The 20,339-nt window shown below is 36.8% G+C and overlaps 1 pseudogene; it reads left to right on the forward strand.

The window, feature by feature from the left end:
• The first annotated feature begins 7,841 nt into the window (after window positions 1–7,841).
• Window positions 7,842–10,138, forward strand: LOC132671029 (lysine-specific demethylase 3A pseudogene; annotated as a pseudogene).
• Window positions 10,139–20,339: the final 10,201 nt, after the last annotated feature.

Here is a 20,339-nt window from a genome sequence, read left to right on the forward strand (position 1 = left end):
TGTATATTTTGGATACTAACCCTTTTCCAGATATGTCATTTGCAAATATCTTTTCCCATTCAGAAAGTTGCCTTTTAGTTTTGTTGATCAGTTTCTTTGCTGTACAGCAGCTTTTTTATTTTGATGCAGTCCCTATAGTTTATTTTTGCTTTTATTCCCCTTGCCTCAGGAGACAGATTAAGAAAAATGTTGCAATGGCTGATGTCAGAGAAATTTCTCCCTGTGCTCTCTTCCAGGATTTTTATGTTTTCATGTCTCACATGGGGTCCTTAATCCATTTTTAGTTTCTTTTTGTATGTGGCATAAGAAAATGGCCCACTTTCACTCTTTTGCATGTAGCTGTCCATTTTTCCCAACACCATTTGTTGAAGGAACTATCTTTTTCCCATTGTATATTCTTGCCTCCTTTCAGAAAGATTAATTTACCAGATAATTGTGGGTTTATTTGTGGGTTTTCTATTCTGTTCTAGTAATCTATGTGTCTATTTTTATGCCAGTACCATACTATTTTGATTACTACAACTTTGTAATATAACTTGAAGTCCAGAATAGTAGTACCTCCAGTTTTGTTTTTCTTTTCCAAGATTGCTTTTGATATTTGGGGTCTTTTGTGGTTCCATACAAATTTTAGAATTGTTTGTTCTAGCTCTGCCAAAAAAATGGTGTTGGTACTTTGGTAGGGATTGCATTAAATCTGTAGATTTCTTTGGGTAGTATAAACATTTTAGCCATATATTTTTCTTCTAATCCATGAGCATGGGATGTCTTTCCATTTCTTTGTGTAGCCTTGAATTTCTTTTATGAATGTTTTACAGTTTTCAGAGTACAGGTCTTCCACCTCTTTGACTAAGCTTATCCCTAGACATTTTATTGCTCTTGGTGAAATTGTAAATGGAATTGTTTTCTTAATTCCTCTTTCTGCTCTTCATTATTAGTGTATAGGAATGCAAAAGATTTCTGTACATTGATTTAGTATTCTGTGACATCACTGAATTCCTTTATCAGTTCTAGTAGTTTTTTTGTGGAATCTTTAGGGTTTTCTATATATAGTATTATATCATCTGCAAATAATGAAAGTTTTATTTCTTCCTTATAAGTTTGGATGCCTTTTATTTCTTTTTGTTGTCTGATTGCTGTGGCTAGGTCTTCCAGTACTATGTTGAATAAAAGTGGAGAGAAAACATTCTCATCTTTTTCCTGACCTTATGGGAAAAGTTCTCAGTTTTTCACCATTGAGTATGATGTTAGTGGTGGGTTTTTTGTATAAGGCCTTTAATATGTTGAGGTATATTTCCTCTAACTTGTTTAAGAGTTTTTATCATGAATGGATATTGTCCTTTTTCAAATGCTTTTTCTCCATCTATTGAAATGATCATATGGTTTTTATGCTTTCTCTTATTGATGGGACATATCACATTTTTTTTTTTGCAAATATCAAACCACCTTGCATCCTAGGGATGAATTCTATTTGATTGTGGTGAATGATTTTTTTTAATGTATTGTTGTATTTGGTTTGCTAGTGTTTCATTGAGGTTTTTGTACCTATGTTAATCAGAGATATTGGTCTGTAGTTCCCTTCTTCATGTGGTGTTTTGGTATCAGGGTAATGTGGCTTCATAGAATGAATTTGGAAATTTTCCTTCCTTTTTTATTTTTTGGAAAATTTTGAGAAGAATAGGTGTTAACTCTTCTTAAAATGTTTTGTAGAATTCACCTGTGAAGCCATCTGGTCCTGGACTTTTAGTTTGTTGGTAGTTGTTGATTACTGATTCAATTTCTTTACTGGTTATTGGTCTGTTCAAACTTTCTATTCCTTCCTGTTTAAGTTTTGGTAGGTTATATGTTTCTAGGCATTTATCCACTTCTTCTAGGTTGTCCAATTTGTTGGCATATAATTTTTCATAATATTCTCTTAGAATTGTTTGTATTTCCGTGGTGTTGGTTGTTATTTCTCCTCTTTGTGATTTTGTTTACTTGGGTTCTCTCTCTCTCTACCCCTCTCTCTTTTGATGAGATTCTGTTGACTTTTCAAAGAAACAGCTCCTGGTTTTATTGATATTGATCTCTTCTATTGTTTTTATTTTCTACATCATTTCTTTCTGCTCTGATCTTTATTATTTCCTTCCTTCTGTTGTTTTTGGATTTTGTTCTTCTTTTCTATCTCCTTTAGGTGTAAGGTTAGGTTGGAGGTAAGGTTAGGTTTAGTTGTCAGGTTAGTTGAGATTTTTCTTGCTTCTTGAGGTAGGCCTGTATTGCTACAAACATCCCTCTTAGAAGTGCCTTTGCTGCATCCCAAAGACTTTGAACCATTGTGTTTACATTTTCATTTGTTTCCATTACTTTTTGACTTATTTTTTGATTTCTTAATTGACCCATTCATTGTGTTGTAGCATATATTCATCCTCTACGTATTTGTGCTCTTTTCCGATTTTTTCTTGTCATTCTAGTTTCATAGTGCTGTGGTTGGAAAAGATGTATGGTATGACTTCAATTCTTGATTTTTGAGGCTTGTTTTTGTGTGCTAATATATGATCTATTCTGAGAGCATTCCATGTGCACTTGAAAAGAATATGTATTCTGTTTTAGTATGGAATGTTCTGAATACATCTGTTAAATACATCTGGTTTAGTGTGTCATTCAAAGCCACTGTTTCCTTGTTGAAATGTTTGGATTATCTGTCCATCTATGTAAGTGGGCTGTTAATGTCCCCTATTATTGTATTACTATTGATTAGTTCCTTTACATTGGTTATTAACTGTTTTATGTATTTGGGTGCACCCATGTTGGCTGCATAAATGTTTACAATTGTTATATTCTCTTGTTGGATTGTCTCCTTTATTATTATATAGGGTCCTTCTGTGTCACCTATTATAATCTTTGTTTTAAAGTCTATTTTGTGGAATAGCAGTATTGCTACCCTAGCTTTCTTTTGACATCCATTGACATGATATATATTTCTCTATCCCCTTACTTTCAAGCTGCAGGTGGCTTTAGATCTAAAATGAATCTCTTGTAGACAGCATATAGATAGGTCTTAATTTTTATCTACTCTGACACCCCATGTCTTTTTATTGGAGAATTTAGTCCATTTACATTCAAAGTAATTTTTGATAGATATGTATTTATTGCCATTTTATTACTTGTTTTATGGTCGTTGGCTTTTTTCATTTTTTAAACATTTATTCATTTTTGAGAGACAGAGTATGAGTGGGAGAGGGGCAGAGAGAGAGGGAGACACAGAATCTGAAGCAAGCTGCAGGCTCTGGGCTGTCAGCACAGAGCCCAACATGGGGTTCAAACTCATGGACCATGAGATCATGACCTGAGCTGAAATTGGATGCTTAACCAACAGCCACTCAGGCATCCCTGTTTTGTGGTTGTGTTTGTAGTTTTTCTCTGATCGCTTCTTTCTGTCTTTCATGGTTTATTGCTTTCCTAATGTTATACTTGGATTTCTTTCTCTTTATTCTTTGTATATCTATTACTGCTTTTTGATTTGTGGTTACCATTAGGTTTGTATAGAACATCTTGTCTTCTGCATATAGCAGTCTATATTAAGTGGATGGTTGCTTAGGTTTAAATCCATTCTTTACTGTTCTCCTCATCACATTTTGGATATGTGGTATAATATTTTACATCCTTTTATTTTATGAATCCCTTGACTCATTTTTTCAGAAATACTTCTACTACTTTTTTTTTTTTTTTAACTTTTCATACTCTCTTTCCTTTCCACTCAAAGAGTTCTCTTTACTATTTCTTGTAGACCTGGTTTAGTGGTCATGAACTGCTTTAACTTTTGTTTGTATGAGAAACTATCTCTCCTTCTATTCTGAATGATTGCTTTGCTGGATAGACTACTGTTGGCTGCAGATTTTTTTCCTTTCAGCACTTTGAATAGATCCTGTCACTCTTGGCCTGCAAAGTTTCTGCTGAAAAACCCACTGATATTTTTATGGGACGTCTCCATAAGTATGTAATTGTCTTCCCTCTTCTTGCTGCTTTAAAATTTTTTTCTTTATCCCCACTTTTTGCCATTTTAATTACTATGTGTCTTGCTGTGGACTTCCTTGGGTTGGTTGGTGGGGGAGTGGAGATCTCTGCCTCCTGCATCTGGATATCTAGTTCCTTCTCCAAATTAGGGAAGTTTTCAGTTATTATTTCTTCAAAAAATTTTTCTTCCCCTCCTCTCTTCTTCTTCTTCTTCTTCTGGGATCCCTATAAAGTGAATGTTATTGTGCTTGATGGAGTCGCTGAATTCCCTAAGACTATTCTCAATTTGCATAATTTTTTCCCTCTCACTTTTTTCGGCTTGGTTACTTTTCATTACTCTTTTAGCCTGCTATTTAAACCATCAAGTGTATTTTTAATTTCATTTCTTGTGTTTTTCATCTGACTGGTTCTTTTTTATCTATTTATTAAGGGTTTCACTGGTGTACTCCCCTCTTTTCTCAAGTCCAGTGAGTATGTTTGTGATCATTACTTTAAATTCTCTATTAGGCATATTACTTGTGTCTGTTTGCTTAGGTCTCTTGCTGTGATTTGGTCCTATTCTTTTTTGGGGGGACATATTTCTCTGTCTCCTCATTTTGTCTCTCTGTGTCTGTTTCTGTGTTTTAGGAAAGTCAGCTACCTTTCTTGCTCTTGAAGATAACGGCCTTATGAAGAAGAGGTCCTGTATGCCCTGCAGTGCAGTGTTCCCTGTACCCCAGAGTCTGCTGCTTCAGGGAGTGTCTCCTATGTGTGTTGCATGGGCTCTGCTGTTGAGTCTTGATCTCTTTTTCCTTCAGTCTAGTTGTCTGGACAGGTTCTCTTTGCCTGTTGTGGCCATTGTTTGGTCCCCAGGAAGGATGGGGCATGCTTTGACAAGATTTGTGCTGTTCTGCTTGTGACATAAGACCCGCCACCTCTGGAACTGAGGTCTCATAAAATGCACAAGTCTGAGATAAGATGTTGAGGGGTTTGCACTTGTCTTCTGGGGGAGGGGGAGCATAGCACTGGGACTGAGGCAAGTGTGACTGGGAAGGGTGGATCCTTCCAAGCATGAGGGTCAGGCTTGGTGTAAGCAAGTTAGGTAGCAAGTGTTGTTGCAGTGCTGTTTCCCACAGGTGGCCCTGTGTTTACGGAGATGGCACTTGCCAACTCCTTTGTTCATTGTGGAGTCTCTCCATGATCTTTGCCTCTCTAGGCCACACTTTGAGATGAGTGAGTCACTCTCCCGCCTGTATGCCCCAGGCATTTTTCAACCTGCTGATTCTATGCTGTATCTGCAAGAGTTGTTTGTTATGCTGTTTCTTTATAGGTGGGGTCTCTGCTTCCTAATGCCCTTAGGCTCTCCCAGAGCCACCTGCTGAGTTTTATAATTCCAGGCTTTAAGTCCTGCTGGTTGTAACAACTCACACAATTTGTCCATTCTCACTTTCAAAGCCAAATGAATGTTATGGGGATTCATTTAACCTGTGCAGGCTAACTATAATGAGTATTTTTAAATGAGAAAATACATCAGAAAAAGCTATAGTGATGCATTAATATATTGAAGTAAGTCTGTATTAGTCATGGGCTGTGTATGGTGTTGTGAGAACATGAGCTCTAGAGCCAGACTGCCCATGTCCTAATCCTGTTCCTTCACTTCTGGTGTGTGACAAAGGTAACCTCTACATATATCAGCTTCCTAATATTTAAAATGGTGAACAACTGTACTTATTTCATAAAGTTGATGATGGTTCATTGGTATCCGACATCCAAAGCCCTTAGATTACCTAGCACATAGTATATTTATTTGAAAAATAACACACACACACACACACACACACATATATATACATATACATACCTACATATATAATGGATTCATTTTTTAGTTAACATGTAATAAATGTCCACTGGGCTGTATAGCTTAGAGACTAAGAATAAAGTCCTGGAGGGCAGGGGCTGTGTCTGTATCACTGGTCTGCATCTTCAGCACTATGCATGGTGCCTGGCAGGTAGTAGATGCCTGAGTTAATGAAATCAGACATATTTTGGTTCCCATTATAGTTCTGTCATCTATAGTCAGCTGCCTAGGTTACTTGACCTCTCAGCTATAAAATGAGGAGAACTTCATAGTTTTGTTGGGGGCGGGGGGGATAAAGTATTCATGTAAGTACTTTATAATATGTCACATACTGCATCACAGGTGTTTGTTGTTAGCAGGAATTCAAATGCTGACAGCTTATGGAATTGAAAGTTTGAGATGTTAAATTGTGTATGTCAGCCTATTCAACTGTCTGTCAAACTATAGCTAGAAAGCCCTGCCCAGGAAAGCAATCTGTATCACATCCATTTCATCACTTCCTCCTCTTCCTGCTAACTAAACAAAAAAAGTTTCTAAGTCTTCTTTTGATTGCTCTAGTGTGGAAGGCACTGTTGGATGGCTACTCACTAGCTATTCCTTTCTCTCTTGCTCTCAGAGCCCCAGTTTATTTGGAATGAAGGGAAAGATTACATTTTTGTTCCCAGTCCTTCATTCCCTTTCTGTAATAGAATTATACATCTAAACCTTTTGGTATGTGACTTTGTAGCAATTTCCACTGGAGCGGGCAGAATATATATCCTTGCCCAGTTTGTGTTGGAATTGGCCAGGGAATTTCTTTGGCAAATGGAATGTTACTGTACATGACATTAGCAGAGACTCTAAATGTGTGTGATTTTGTGATTTTTATCTGGCTTCTTGCACACCTACCATTTGCTATGAGACTATTCTAGGGTCATCAGTAGTGCCAGAATAAGAATATGCATGGGGCAGACATGAAAACACACACAGTCTGTATTCAAGCCCAGTTGATCCCAGCCAAACCCAGCAGAATTACAGATGACCTACGTGCCCATAAGTGAGGAACAGATGCCTGTTCTTATAAACCACTAAGATTTTGGGAGTTGCTTATTATGGAATATTATCACAGTGAAAGCTGGCTAATATAGGCACTGCCTGTATATAATATATATAATATTATATAATTATATACATATTAAATATAATATATACATATACATGTATACATACATATATAATATGTATATATTAATTATATACATACATATTAAATATAATATGTAATATAATACAGGCACTGCCTGTATATAATATAGTCTGTCTACCTCCAGAAGATTAATCATAATTAATCTAAGCTAATCCTGTTGCCCTTTTCCATACAAGAGAATTTTCCAGATTTGCATGGAGCTAAATGTGGCCAAATGACCCAGTCTTAGCCAGTGAAATATGTAACAACTACTGGAGCTTTTAGGAAAGCTTATGTCAGGGTGGCATTGTAGGGGCTGAAAGTGGTCTTTCCCTTTTCTTCTTTGCTTGAAGTTTCAGTGGTTATCTTGAGACCATAATTGGAAAACACAAAGATGGAAAACTAACAGCTAGCTACACATGATGGAGCAAACAAATAGAAAGTCTAGGCTCCTGATGACATGGCTTAGTGGTTGACCAACATCAGCAACCATCTATCTCTACACTTCTTATTTAGTCGGATTTTTTGCTTCTTGCTTTCCAAGTCATTCTTGACCTACTATCACTGAAATAATGTCAATTTCATCATCTTAGTCACTATTTCTCTGAGGTAAGTGATGAATACGAAAAGGGAGCTATGTGATCACAAGTCTCCTCACACAAACCTTAGGAAACCTTATTTGTTAAGTTATTAGAACCTGGTGTGTGTGTGTGTGTGTGTGTGTGTGTGTGTGTGTGTGTGTGTGTATGTGCGCGCGTGCGCGTACAGTTTTGTTTATTTGCTTGTTTTTCCTGTGTTGCCTCTTTGTAAGAAGGTTTGTAATAACAATGAACAATTAGCTGATGGTTACTTTTAACCAAAAATGTGGTGGCGACTGATTTGGATATCGTGTGCTGGCCAAAACTGGGGACCATGATGTCAAATTGTTATTTCTTAAAAAGAAGCTGGTTCAACCATGGAGTCACACTAAGAACAGCTCTTACAGAGTTGCTGGTGGGTGGGCTTCCAAAGATATTTAAGAAATATGTGATGTGTGCAATACTACCATCTTCAACTTGCACTGGGTGTATCCTCACTATAAATTTGGAGTATGTGCAGATTGCTACCAAATGAAAAGCAAAAATTGCCAAGAGAGTATTACCTACAAGGTTTTCCTCGGCTGGGATGAATGAAGAGTCAGGTATATGAAGCAAGGAACTTGATGCCTACACAGGTCAGTCTTGGAAAAGTTCTTTATAATGTTGGAGACTGTTCATTTTGTAAGATCAAATGTGGGATAGAGGCAAATTGTCCTTGTTAAAACAGTAAATTCAAGCTCTTTTCAAAGCTAGCCTCAGAAGAAGACATTAAACAGACAACTTTAATGAGAGGAAAAACCTATTCTTAGTGTTATGCTTCTGTAGAATCCCTCAGTCTTGGAAGCAGCAGCTGTGGGCAAGGGTGCAGCCTCCCAGCCAGCCAACAGCATAAAGCTGACCTGTCCAACCAGCACTTTTCCTTTACATTGGCCAGCAGACTCAACAAGAGGGAATGTCAACACAGAAAACAAAGACAAAATGGACAAAAGAATGCATAAAAAATCCTTGATATCTTTCCTTCTTTGGTAGAAAATAAGACTTCTCTGATTTATGGAAGAACCTCAAGGATTGATACTAAGCATGACATTCTGGTAACTCCTCACTACTGGCTGTGTGGTAATTGCTTACTGTGCTTGCAGGATCCCAAAAATAAGAGGAACTGGAATGTTTTCAAGGAGTACGGGAAACAGGGTAGCCAGTAATGGTGTCTGGATGCATCATAAATTGAAGGCTGAATTTTGAAAACTTTACTCCCTCATCAAAGAGTTTGATAACCAGTAAGTTGATCTAGTTAATTGTAGGACTATCTTAGTCTATTTGGGCTGCTATAATAAAATACCATAGACTGGATAGCTTAAAAAGCAAACATTTATTTATCACGGTTCTGGAGACTGAAAGTCCAAGTTCAAGGTATTGAAAGACTTGGTGTCTGGTGAGGGCCACTTCTTGGTTCATAGACGACTGTCTTCTTGCTGTGTGTTCCCAGGATAGAGGCAAGGGAACTTTCTGGGGTCTCTTTTATAAGGGCACTGATGTATTCATAAGGACAGAGTCTAATCACCTCCCAATGGCCCCACTTCAAAATATCACATTGGGGAGTTAGATTCAAAAAATGAATTTTGGGGGAGACACATTCAATCAATAGCAAGGACAAACGAAATTATCACTGAAGTCACAAAAGGAGACTTTTGAATTGTACTTGAAGTGTTCCAAATCTCTTGAAAAATGAAAAGGAATTAGTGATTTTGAAACTTAAGGTCTGGTTACCAGGAAGAAATTTTAGAGATATAATGCCTTACAGGTTTGATGATCTGGTGGCCAACATTCCATTGTTTGAGTACACGAGGTGAGATGGTGAACTGCATTTTTTCCTCTAGGCTACCAAAATACTTTGGCCAGATTGGGGTACCAAGATGTATGGTGCTTGTAGACTAATTATTCTGGAAGATCAAAAATGTGGAATAACATCTTTACTGAGATATATCTGTTGCAGCTGGTGTCATGGTCTATGTGGAAATTTCAAAAGGACAGTGACTGAGAAGTCCTTAAAACTTTCCAAGATAGAGATTTTCATGAACTCATAAAAAAGCAATTTATTGAAGGAAAAGAGAAGCCAAGAACCTTCTGGTACATACATACCACTAAAGACACAGAGAAGTTATTAGCATTTCTTTAAAAGTTATCAGAAAAGCAAATTCAGGAAAACCCAGCAACCACGATCTTACTAATCAGATCTGGTGTTTAGACCTATCACTAAGAAAACATCTTCATCAAGAGTATGAAGTTGAAGGCTGGGCAATTGTAAGTTTCTCAGAGATGTGGTAATTATCCCAACAGGAACTCCATATGAGGTTCATAACTTATTTAGCTGTATCAAGTGGTTGATGATTTTGTTTCTCAGAGCATTTTAAACAATGTTTCTGGCTTACTAAGGAATTCTCTTATCTGTCACAGACTCATACCAATCATGAAGATAAATTATAGGTGAAGGATATTATCTACCATGCAGTGAAAGATGCAGTAGCTATACTAAAAGCCAGCAAATCCATTTTCAACAAACCCTAAAGGCCCCAGAGATCTTGTAACCCTGGCACAATGGAAATGATTTATTGGTAGCTGCCAAAACTTTTCAGGAAGGATTCCTGGGGATGTTAAGAATCAAGTTACTTCATTTTTAAAAACTGTGCCTGACTTTTGAGGGTACACTGATAATGTACATCTCTAGTGTTTGCAGATGCTAAATGTGTATATGTAGTGAATATTTACAGAGCATGCATCCTTAAACTGTGACTTCTTACCTACTATACAAGTGCAGACCTTTTACCAAGCTGCAAAAACAAAACCCCTTACCAGCGTTGGATCAATACCTGTGGTTATCCCATAGCTACTTATTTGGATAGTTTAGACGAAATGCATTTATAACTATTAGGAATCACTTTGCACAGTTTATTTGGGTTGAATTTTTTTCATGTTTGTCTAAGTAACCCTCCTCTGCATTTTAAGATTCAAAAGAGCGATGGAGGAAATCAACAGCTAATGATGGAGTTTTTATTATATTGCGTAAGATTGACATTATATAGTAGAAATCAATCAACTGGGAGGTAATAATCTTTTTTTTTTTTAGTAGCCAACACTTTTTTAAAATGTTTATTTTTGAGAGAGAGAGGAGAGCATGCATGAGCAGGAAGGAGAGGGGCAGAGAGAGAGGGAGACAGAATCCTCAACAGGCTCTAGGCTCTGAGCTGTCAGCACAGAGCCCAATGCAGGGCTCAAACCCAAGAATTGTGAGATCATGACCTGAGCGAAAGTTGGATGCTTAACTGACTGAGCCACCCAGGCACCCCAATAATCTTTTTTTAAATAAAATTTTTTACTTAAATGAAGCTTTGCTGACTTTAAGTGTTAAGTGTTTTGCACTATTCATATAATAAAGTTTGCAAAATACCTTTGCTAAAAGTAATGTAGCATCAAACCATGTAAGGTAAAAACTAATATATTTGCAGAGAGAAATAAATTAATTCATTATCATGATTGGAGACTTCAATACCCCTCTGTCAGAATGGACAGATTCAGCAGGTGAAAATTAGTAAGGACATAGTTGAACTCAACATTATCAATCAACTGAATATAATCAACATCTACAGACCACTTTATCCAAAATAGCAAAATACATATTCTTCTTGGGCTCACATGGAACATTCACCAAGGTAGACCACATTCTGGATATAAAACACACCTTAACAAGCTTAAAAGAATAGAAATCAAACAATACCTTCTCTTAGACCACAATGGAGTTAACTAGAAACCAAGAACAGAAAAATATTAGGAAAATCCTCAAACATGTGGAAATTAAACAACATACTCTTAAATAACACACTGGTCAAAGAAGATATCTCAGGAGAAATTTAAAATTACTTTAAACTACATGAAAATGAAAATGCAATGTATCAAAATACATGGATGCAGTGAAAATAGCACTTAAAGTGGATTAATATATATACAGCATTAATATATATATTAGAAAAGAAGAAATTTCTACAATCAGTATTCTAAATTTCCACCTTAAACTAGAAAAAGAAGAGCAAATTAAATCCAAAGTAAAAAGAAGAAAATAATAAGAATTAGAGCAGAAGTCACTGAATGGAAAGCAGGAAATCAATAGAGAAAATTAATGAAACCAAAAGCTGTTTCTTTGGAATGATAAATGAAATTAATAAGCCTCTAGTCAGGCTAATAAAAAAGGACACAAATAACTGATATTAAAAATGAAAGAGAGGACATCATTATAGATTCCTTAGACATTAAGAGATAATCAAGGAATAGTATGAACAACTCTATGCCTACAAGTTTGATAACTTAGATTAAATGGATCAATTCCTTGAAAGGCATCATCTGCTAAAACTCACACAAAAAGAAATAAATGAAGCAAATAGGCCTATATTAATTAAAGAAATGAAATCAGTAGTTAATAGACTTCCAAAACAGAAAGCACCAAGTACATTTGTGTATTCTACCAAACATTTAGGGAAGAAACTATACCAACTCTCTACAATTTTTTTTCAGAGGAGAGAAGCAGAGGGAACACTTCATAACTCATTCTATGAGGCCAGCATTACTCTAACACTGAAACAAATAAATTGCAAGAAAATAAAACTACAGATTAATATCTCTTATGAACATAGAGGTAAAAATCTTCAACACAATATTAGCAAATCGAATCCAGTGATGTATAAAAAGAATTATATACCATCACCAAGTAAGATTTGTCTCAGGTATGCAAGGTGGTTTCAACATTTGAAAATCAATTGATGGAGAGCCAAAGCATAAGTGACTCTTAAAAACTGAGAACTGAGGGTTTATTGGGGGGGGGGGGGGTGGGAGGGAGGGAAGTGTAGGTGATGGGCATTGAAGAGGACATCTTTTAGGATGAGCACTGGGTGTTGTATTGAAACCAATTTGACAATAAATTTCATATATTAAAAAAAATAAATTGATGTAATCCATCACATCAATAGGTTAAAAAAGAACAATCTAATGATTGTATTAATAGATACAGAAAAAGCATGTGACAAAATCTAACACTAATTAATGATATAAACTCAGTAAATTAGGACTAGGGAACCCTTCCTCAACTTGATAAAGAATACTAAAAAAAAACCTCAAAAACCCAAAACTAAAAACAACAACAACAACAAAACCCAACAGCTAACATCATGCTTAATGGTGAGAAACTTGAAACTTTCGCACTAAGATCAGGTGCAAGGCAAGGATGAGGATGTTCCCTTAAACCATTCCTTTTCAACACTGTACTAGAAGTTCTAGCAAATGCAACATGACAAGAAAAGGAATCTGTACAAGATGGGAAAGGGAGAAATAAAACTGCCTTTGTTCACAGATGACATAACTGTCTATGTAGAAGATCTGAAAGAATCAACAAAAAACTCTTGGAACTAATAGTCAATTATAGCAAGTGTGCAGGGTCCAAGGTTAATATACAAAAGTCAACTGTTTTCCTATATACCATCAGAGGACAAGTTGAATTTGAAATGTAATTTCAAATTTACATAATACCATTTATATTAGTATTCAAAAAATGAAATAATTAGATATAAATGTAACAAAGTATGCACAAGATTTATATGAAGAAAACTACAAGCTATGAAGTGCATTCTTCTCATTTGATCTGTTAATTCAATGCAGTCCCAGTCAAAATCCCAGCTAGTTATTTTGTGATTATCAACGTCCTTAATCTAATGTGTATAAGGAGAGGCAATGATCCAGAATAGCCCACACAATATACAAGGAAAACAAAATTGGAGAATTGGCCCTACCTAACTTCAAGACTTACTATAAAGCTACATTAAGACTGTGTGATATTGGTTAAAGAACAGACATATAGACCAATAGAACAGAACAGAGAGCCAAAAAATAGATGTTAGCTGATTCTTGACAAAGGAGATAGTCTTTCTGACAAATGGTGCTGGAACAATTGGATTTCCACATACAAAAAAGATGAATCTAGACAGACCTTATACCCTTCACAAAATTAACTCAAAACGGATCACAGTCTTAAATGCGAAATGCCAAACTATAAAACGCCTAGAAGATCACATAGGTGAAAACCTAGATGAACTTGGGTATAGTAATGACTACTTAGATATAACACCAAAGGCACAATCCATAAAAAAAATATTTGACAAATTAGACTTTATTAAAATTAAAAACTCATGCTCTGGGAAAGACAATGCCAAAAGAATGAGAAAGCCATAGTCTGGGAGCAAAATATTTGCAAAAGACATATCTTATAAAAGACTGTTATCCAAAATATAAAATAACTCCTAAAAGTCAACCATAAGAAAACAACCTGATTAAAAAATAAGCCAAAAACCTAAACAGACACCTCATCAAAGAAGATATTCAGATGAAAGATAAGCATATGAAAAGATGTTTCACATAATAAGTCATCAGGGAATTTCAAATTAAAACTATGAAAGACCACTGCATTCTTGTTAGAGTGGCTAAAATCTGGAATACTGATAGCACAAAATGTTGGTGAGGATGTGGAATGATAGAACTCTCATTCATTACTACTGGGAATGCAAAATAGTACAGATACTTTGGGAAGTGAGTTTGGTAGTTTCTTACAAAACTAAACATACTTTTACCATATGATCAAGCAATTGAACTCCTTGGTATTTATCCAAAGGAGTTGAAAACTTATGCCTACCCAAAACCTGCACACAGATGTTTATAACAACTTTATTCATAATTGCCAAACGTGGAAGCAACCAAGATATCTTTAGTAGGTGAATAAACTGTTGTATTCCCAGACAATGGCATGGTATTCAGCACTAAAAATAAATGAACTATCAAGCCATAATAAGGCATGGAGATACCTTACATACATATTACTAAGTAAGAGGAGACAATCTGAAAAGGCTACATACTGTATGATTCCAACTGTATGACATTCTGGAAAAGAAAAAACTATGGAGACAGTAAAAAGATCAATGGTTGTTGGGTGCTGTGGGGGTGAGGATGGGAGAGATTAAAAAATGTCATCTTAGATTGTCACATACTCAATTAGCCTACCTGCTGCTGCCATTTCCCAGTATTCAGTTTATGCCATATGGCAACAAGTGGGGCTTCAGTGCATCCTTACACAATTTCTTCAACTAGACTGGTTTAAGAATCTTTAACATCCTCATATCCTAAGAAGTTGAATGAAAGATACAGCAACTATTACAATAATTGACATGACATTGGCAGTATTGGGTGCTTACATAAACTTATACAGAACTTATTTAGTGAAAAGGATTCTGGCTTTGTAATAAAAATATGAATTAGAATTTGAGTTGTATCATTTATTCATCATATGACTTTGAATAAGTTACTTAACTTCTTTTGGCCTATACTAACCATCCTTCTGCCTACTGTATAATTACAGATACCAGTGAGGTATTCAATGGGCATTGTATTTGGTAAACTGCAGAGGGGTCTGGATAGGTAAATCTCTATTAATAGTACATGTCCTCAGAACAGATGTGTGCACTGACAGAGTGAGGCAGCAATTTGTATGTGGCTGTTCTGGGGCAGGACATCTGGTTAGAATCTTCTCTATTTCACATGAAGCTTGCCTATATGTAATGATGATGGGCCTGCTCTAAAACTATAAACTGCAGTTTCAGATCCCACTGGCCTATAGTAAATTGACCATATGCACCGTTGCAACTCAGGGACAGGGACTGCATCTTACCTTTTCACAGAGTATAAACCCAAAGACTTGTTAAGTGAAATGAATTTTGGGGCACCAGAAATTTCCAAGCACTTTTGGTATAATTAGAACATTGTGGGTCTTTTCAGGTAAATAAAACTTCCCTGGATTTTGTTCTGCTCCAGTAGAAATCCCTAGCTTATTTGTACTCTTCACATACCATAAGAATTAGATCTGTATGTATTTGTCTGGTTAATCGCTCTTATCTGAAATGATAATAAAATTTCTTTTATATCCCTGAGAGAGCCAAATGGTTACACAACAGACAGGTCCCTAAGTTAGGCCACAGTGTGCAGATAAACCGATGGCAGTGCTATCTATCTTCATATGAAGATAAGGTATGAAGCCCAGACATTGGCAACACCTCTAGGTCATAAAATCTAAGATACATGGGGCTATATGGCCCTTGGAGATATTTTATTCACTCAGACTGATTACATTTCTAAGAAGAGTATTTCAGGAAGGCAGGAGACAGCTGCATTCTACACTTTTCATCACCACTCACCTATGGAGCATCCAGATATTTGTGTAAGACATTTGACTTTGCTCTCTTTTTGATACCCTTGGAGGGGGGTGAGGCTAGTATACTTATTATTCACTGGAAGGTAATTGACATGAACTCTGTCTCTGATCCAGAATACCTTATGTGCATATTCAGCATGAAATAATAAAGATAAATATTTAAAACACAGTGGTTTTGGCATAATTATAAAATAATACTGAATTTCTAGTGCAGGGGAATGATGGGCAAGATGTGGCCTGAACTGTATATGTCTCACCCAGCCCCACACTTAGTTTAGGAAAAAACTTTGAGTGTGGGGCAGAGCCTGCAGTGAGGGGAAAATTGAAAGGGTAGGAGATTACAGCACAGCTGGGACCTGGGGAGGGCCAGAGATCTCCACTCCCAGAAGGCACGTGGTAACAAGTTAAAGAGGACACAGGAGTGAGGGGTCACAAAACTTGAAGATGAGGTTTCTTTGGTAACTTATCTGCTGCTCTTCTAGGAGCTACACCTCTGGGTAGGGGTAGAGGAGTTCCAGAGGCCAGAGGGAAATTTGGGTGTGTGTCCCCTCAGGTCTAGGGAGGCTCCTCCCCCCAGCAGCAACAGGTCCTCCAGAGAAGAACTATCTTAGGAAGAGCCAGGAGGATGCCCAGGATTTGCACACCAGCTAAGGCTATGACAAGTTTGAGAAGAGGTAAGAAGGAGACCAAAGGGCCTCCATAGGGTGGAGATGGGGCAGAGGTAGCGACCATTCGACCACAGCACAGCTAGCTAGGAGAGGCAGAGGCCCCAGCGCTGACCCAGCCTGGTCAGAGGGAGGACCCTCCAGAGGGGTGCTGTGTTAGCTGGCTGTGGGAACTGCAGTGGATAAGGGTGCTGGTCCATTTGGCTCTAGGAGCCTCAAATGTATCTCAAACCTCCATTCTGTGACTTACTAGCACTGTGACCCCAAGCAACTCACCTAACCTTTCTGGGCCTCAGTCCTACCTGCAAAAGAGAGATAACAAGACTACATTTTAATGTGTAACTGAATCCTAAGGTGAGGATTAGATGGCACATGGTGAGCCCTAAATAAATGGTAGGTATTAATCTCATTGTTTAGTCATTATTGTACCTGTGGGGCCCTTAAGAAAATTGGAATTATTTCTGCAACGAGTTGTTTCATGTCTGACTGTCCCTCCACCCCCTTTCCCCAAACATGCACACACGTCTAGATGTAAACACCCAGAGAGCAGGACCAGGGCCAGTGTCATTGTGGCATGGGCAGAGATAGTTGTCAAATCTTGCTTCTTTCTTAATTGTATAAGGAATTCTGCACACCATAGAAGGCTTCCCTAGTCTATTAACATATTCAACAATGAATTATTGCTATCAAAATATTGCCATCTTTTAAAAAAAGTATCCCTGCTTTATTCAAGTGGAAATTGTCCTTAAAGAGAGGGTAAGATTGACCCAGGGTCACATAGCTGGTGAGTCACGGACTTCAGCCAAGGGCCTCTGTTTCCAGAGTCTATTCTCCCAAACATTATATTACATGGCTATACAAATAGATTTAAAGTAACATTTTTTTCTCATTACAGTAATTCAATTGAGAACAGATATAATGCTTCATGTATGAATCATACATGAATCATACTAATTTTGATTAGTCAAAAATCTGTCACGAGTAAACACCTTTTAAAATTATTTTTACTATCTTAATTGCAAAAGATATTATATAGTACTCTTGAAGTCAAGGACTATCAGAGCTGGAAGTCACCTCAGAGATGACAGTCTCCTTCCACTTTACTGATGAGGAAATGGATGCCATGGAAGTTTAAGTGAGTTTTTCAAGCAATTCAGTAGAGCCACTATGACTGAGTCAGGGGTTGAGCTATACTTTCTTTGCACTCCAAGAGCATCCTGGCAGTAGATTCCATAACATCCTGAATCAGAAATATGGACCCCTAGTAACTGGCATACAGATTGCTCATGCTAGAGTTCTTCCAAAAGATGTAGATATATTCAAGGTGACTTAATTTCCCATTAAAAGAGGACTTTGAAAGTGTTAGGAGACAAAGGCAAAATATGGAATAGCAATTATTCTTGGTTCAAGATACTCCCAATTATTGGACATACCAATTAAAGGTATATTTTCTGGGTAGTTTGATCTCTATAGCCAGTCATACATCTCTCTGCTCCTTTATTTAAGGGACCTGAACATATTGGTATATTTTGTAGTGTTCAATGTAATGTTCAACGTTTTCTTTAGGTTGTCTTATAAAGTCACTAGGATATTTTCTACCAAGGTTATGAATTGGGGGGATGAGAGGAGTGTTACACATTGGATATCCTGGAGGGTAGAGTGAAATGGATTTAGGTATATTAAGTTAGCAGGAATTCCAAAAATCTCCCCCATTATAGGGGAGACAGTGTAGAAAGGCAGAACAGATTATGTCACATAGTGGGAATCATTTGAGCAGGAGTGATTACTGCCTTGAATGCAGGAGAAAAGGAAATGCTAAATATCTTAGAATTCAACTTGGAGGACAAAAACTGGCTCAAAGGCAATAGAATAGAAAGGCGAGATAAACACAAAGGAGGATCAAGGAGCAGAGAGTAAGGATAAGCAAGGAGGGGTGTTATCAAAGTTGGAGCTAGATAAATTGCTTGAGAGGAGGTTGTAGCTGGGAAAGTTGAGGGTAGTTAATAGTTTAGGAGGAAAGAAGGAAGTCATCAAGAGGCATATCAGGTGAGGAATCTGGGCAGTTCTGATGACAAACCTGTCATCAGATAGCTAGACAGGTTGCAAAGCACTTAGTCCTGCAGCAATAGAGCAGAAGTAGAATTTTTATAAAATTTTTTGGAATTTAAAAAATTTTTATTTGGAAAACCTTCAGCCTATAGAAAATTTGCAAGGGAGCATTAAATATCCATGTACCCTTTACTTAGATTTACCAGTGGTTAACATTTTGCTAGATTTGCTGCTATCATCTCTATGCATCCTTATTTATTTTTTATTATTTTTAATTTTTTAATGTTCATTTATTTATTTTGAGAGAGAAATATAGAGAATGAGCAGGCGAGGGGCAGAGAGAGAGGGAGACAGAATCCCAAGCAGGACCCGCATTGTCAGCATGGAGCCCGATGCAGGGCTCGAACCCACGAACTGTGAGATCATGACCTGAGCCGAAATCAAGAGTCGGGCAGTTAACCGACTGAGCCATCTATGCATCTTTATTTAACAAAACATTTATATTACCTGTGAATTTTTAATGGTTTATATCACACTTCACACCTAAATATTTTATCATGTATTTTCCGAGAATAAGGGCACGACTACATTCACTAATCACCTTCAGGAAGTTTAACATTGATATAATCCTATATCTAAAATTTGTATATATGCAAATTTCCCCAGGTGTCTCCAAAATGTCCTTGATGGCTCTTTCCTCTCCTCCAATCCAGTATCCAACCAAGGATAACACATTGCAATCAGTTGTTATATCTATTGTCTCCTTTAGTCTATAATAGTTCCCTAACTTTATTTTCATTCAAAACTGCCATTTTTTACTCCACATCAGTTGGTTTGCAAAATGTCCCTCAATTTGCACTTGTCTGTTTTCTCATGGTTGAATTTAGATTAAATATTTTTTTGCAGCAGTACCATATAAATGGTACTATGGACAATAAACTATATGGTAAGTCACAATGCACCAAAGTCCTATAAGCCTGCTGCTGATTCTACTTTTCATCTTGAATATGTGTTTTGGGAAGAGCAAAAGGGATATGCTAAAAGCAGATCTAGACCTCCGTGACATAAATTGGATTCATGTCAAAATTCTACCTCACTCTGTGCTACGTATAGCTCAGGAATCGGAGGAGTGGTTTCTATTACTGAAAATCAAATCTTTTCCATTTTAGAGCTTATACTTTGTATTTTCCTTTGTCTTAAAGGAACCAATTTATAAAACAGATACAATATGTTTGTATTGTATCAAACAATATGTTTGTATTATATCAGATAAACATCAAGAATTAGCCTCAGCATAGATCTGAGTCTTGCTGTGATTCATCTTTAAGTGAAAGTGAAATCCTTCCACTTTCAAGGTAATACATTTTAGCTAGAGTGGCTAAATCTGCCAACTAGTTTGCTTAACGTTTATGTAAAAACTTATATTTTTGTGAAGAGCTTTATCATACATGATTGTATTTAATGCTCATAATGATCCTATGAGGCTGGGAGATGACTGGAGCCTCAGGAGATTCGGATGGTCCTAATTTCCAGTGAGACTCCCATCTTTGCTTATTGAGACTGGTTTGCAGCCACACACACACTACCTTCCCCTCTGCCTGCCTGAGAAAGGTTTTTGTTTCAGAATTGGTTACTGGAAAGATCAGATTACCAGAGAAATAAGGTTAACTGAGATCTTTCAATCCACAATTTTTGTAGAAAAAGGCCAGTTCTAAAACAAAAATCTCACTTTAATTTGTTTTTTTAACTGCATGCT

This window comes from Panthera onca, chromosome C1, assembly GCF_046562875.1.
Source record: "Panthera onca isolate mPanOnc1 chromosome C1, mPanOnc1 haplotype 2, whole genome shotgun sequence".
Classification (NCBI taxonomy): domain Eukaryota; kingdom Metazoa; phylum Chordata; class Mammalia; order Carnivora; family Felidae; genus Panthera; species Panthera onca.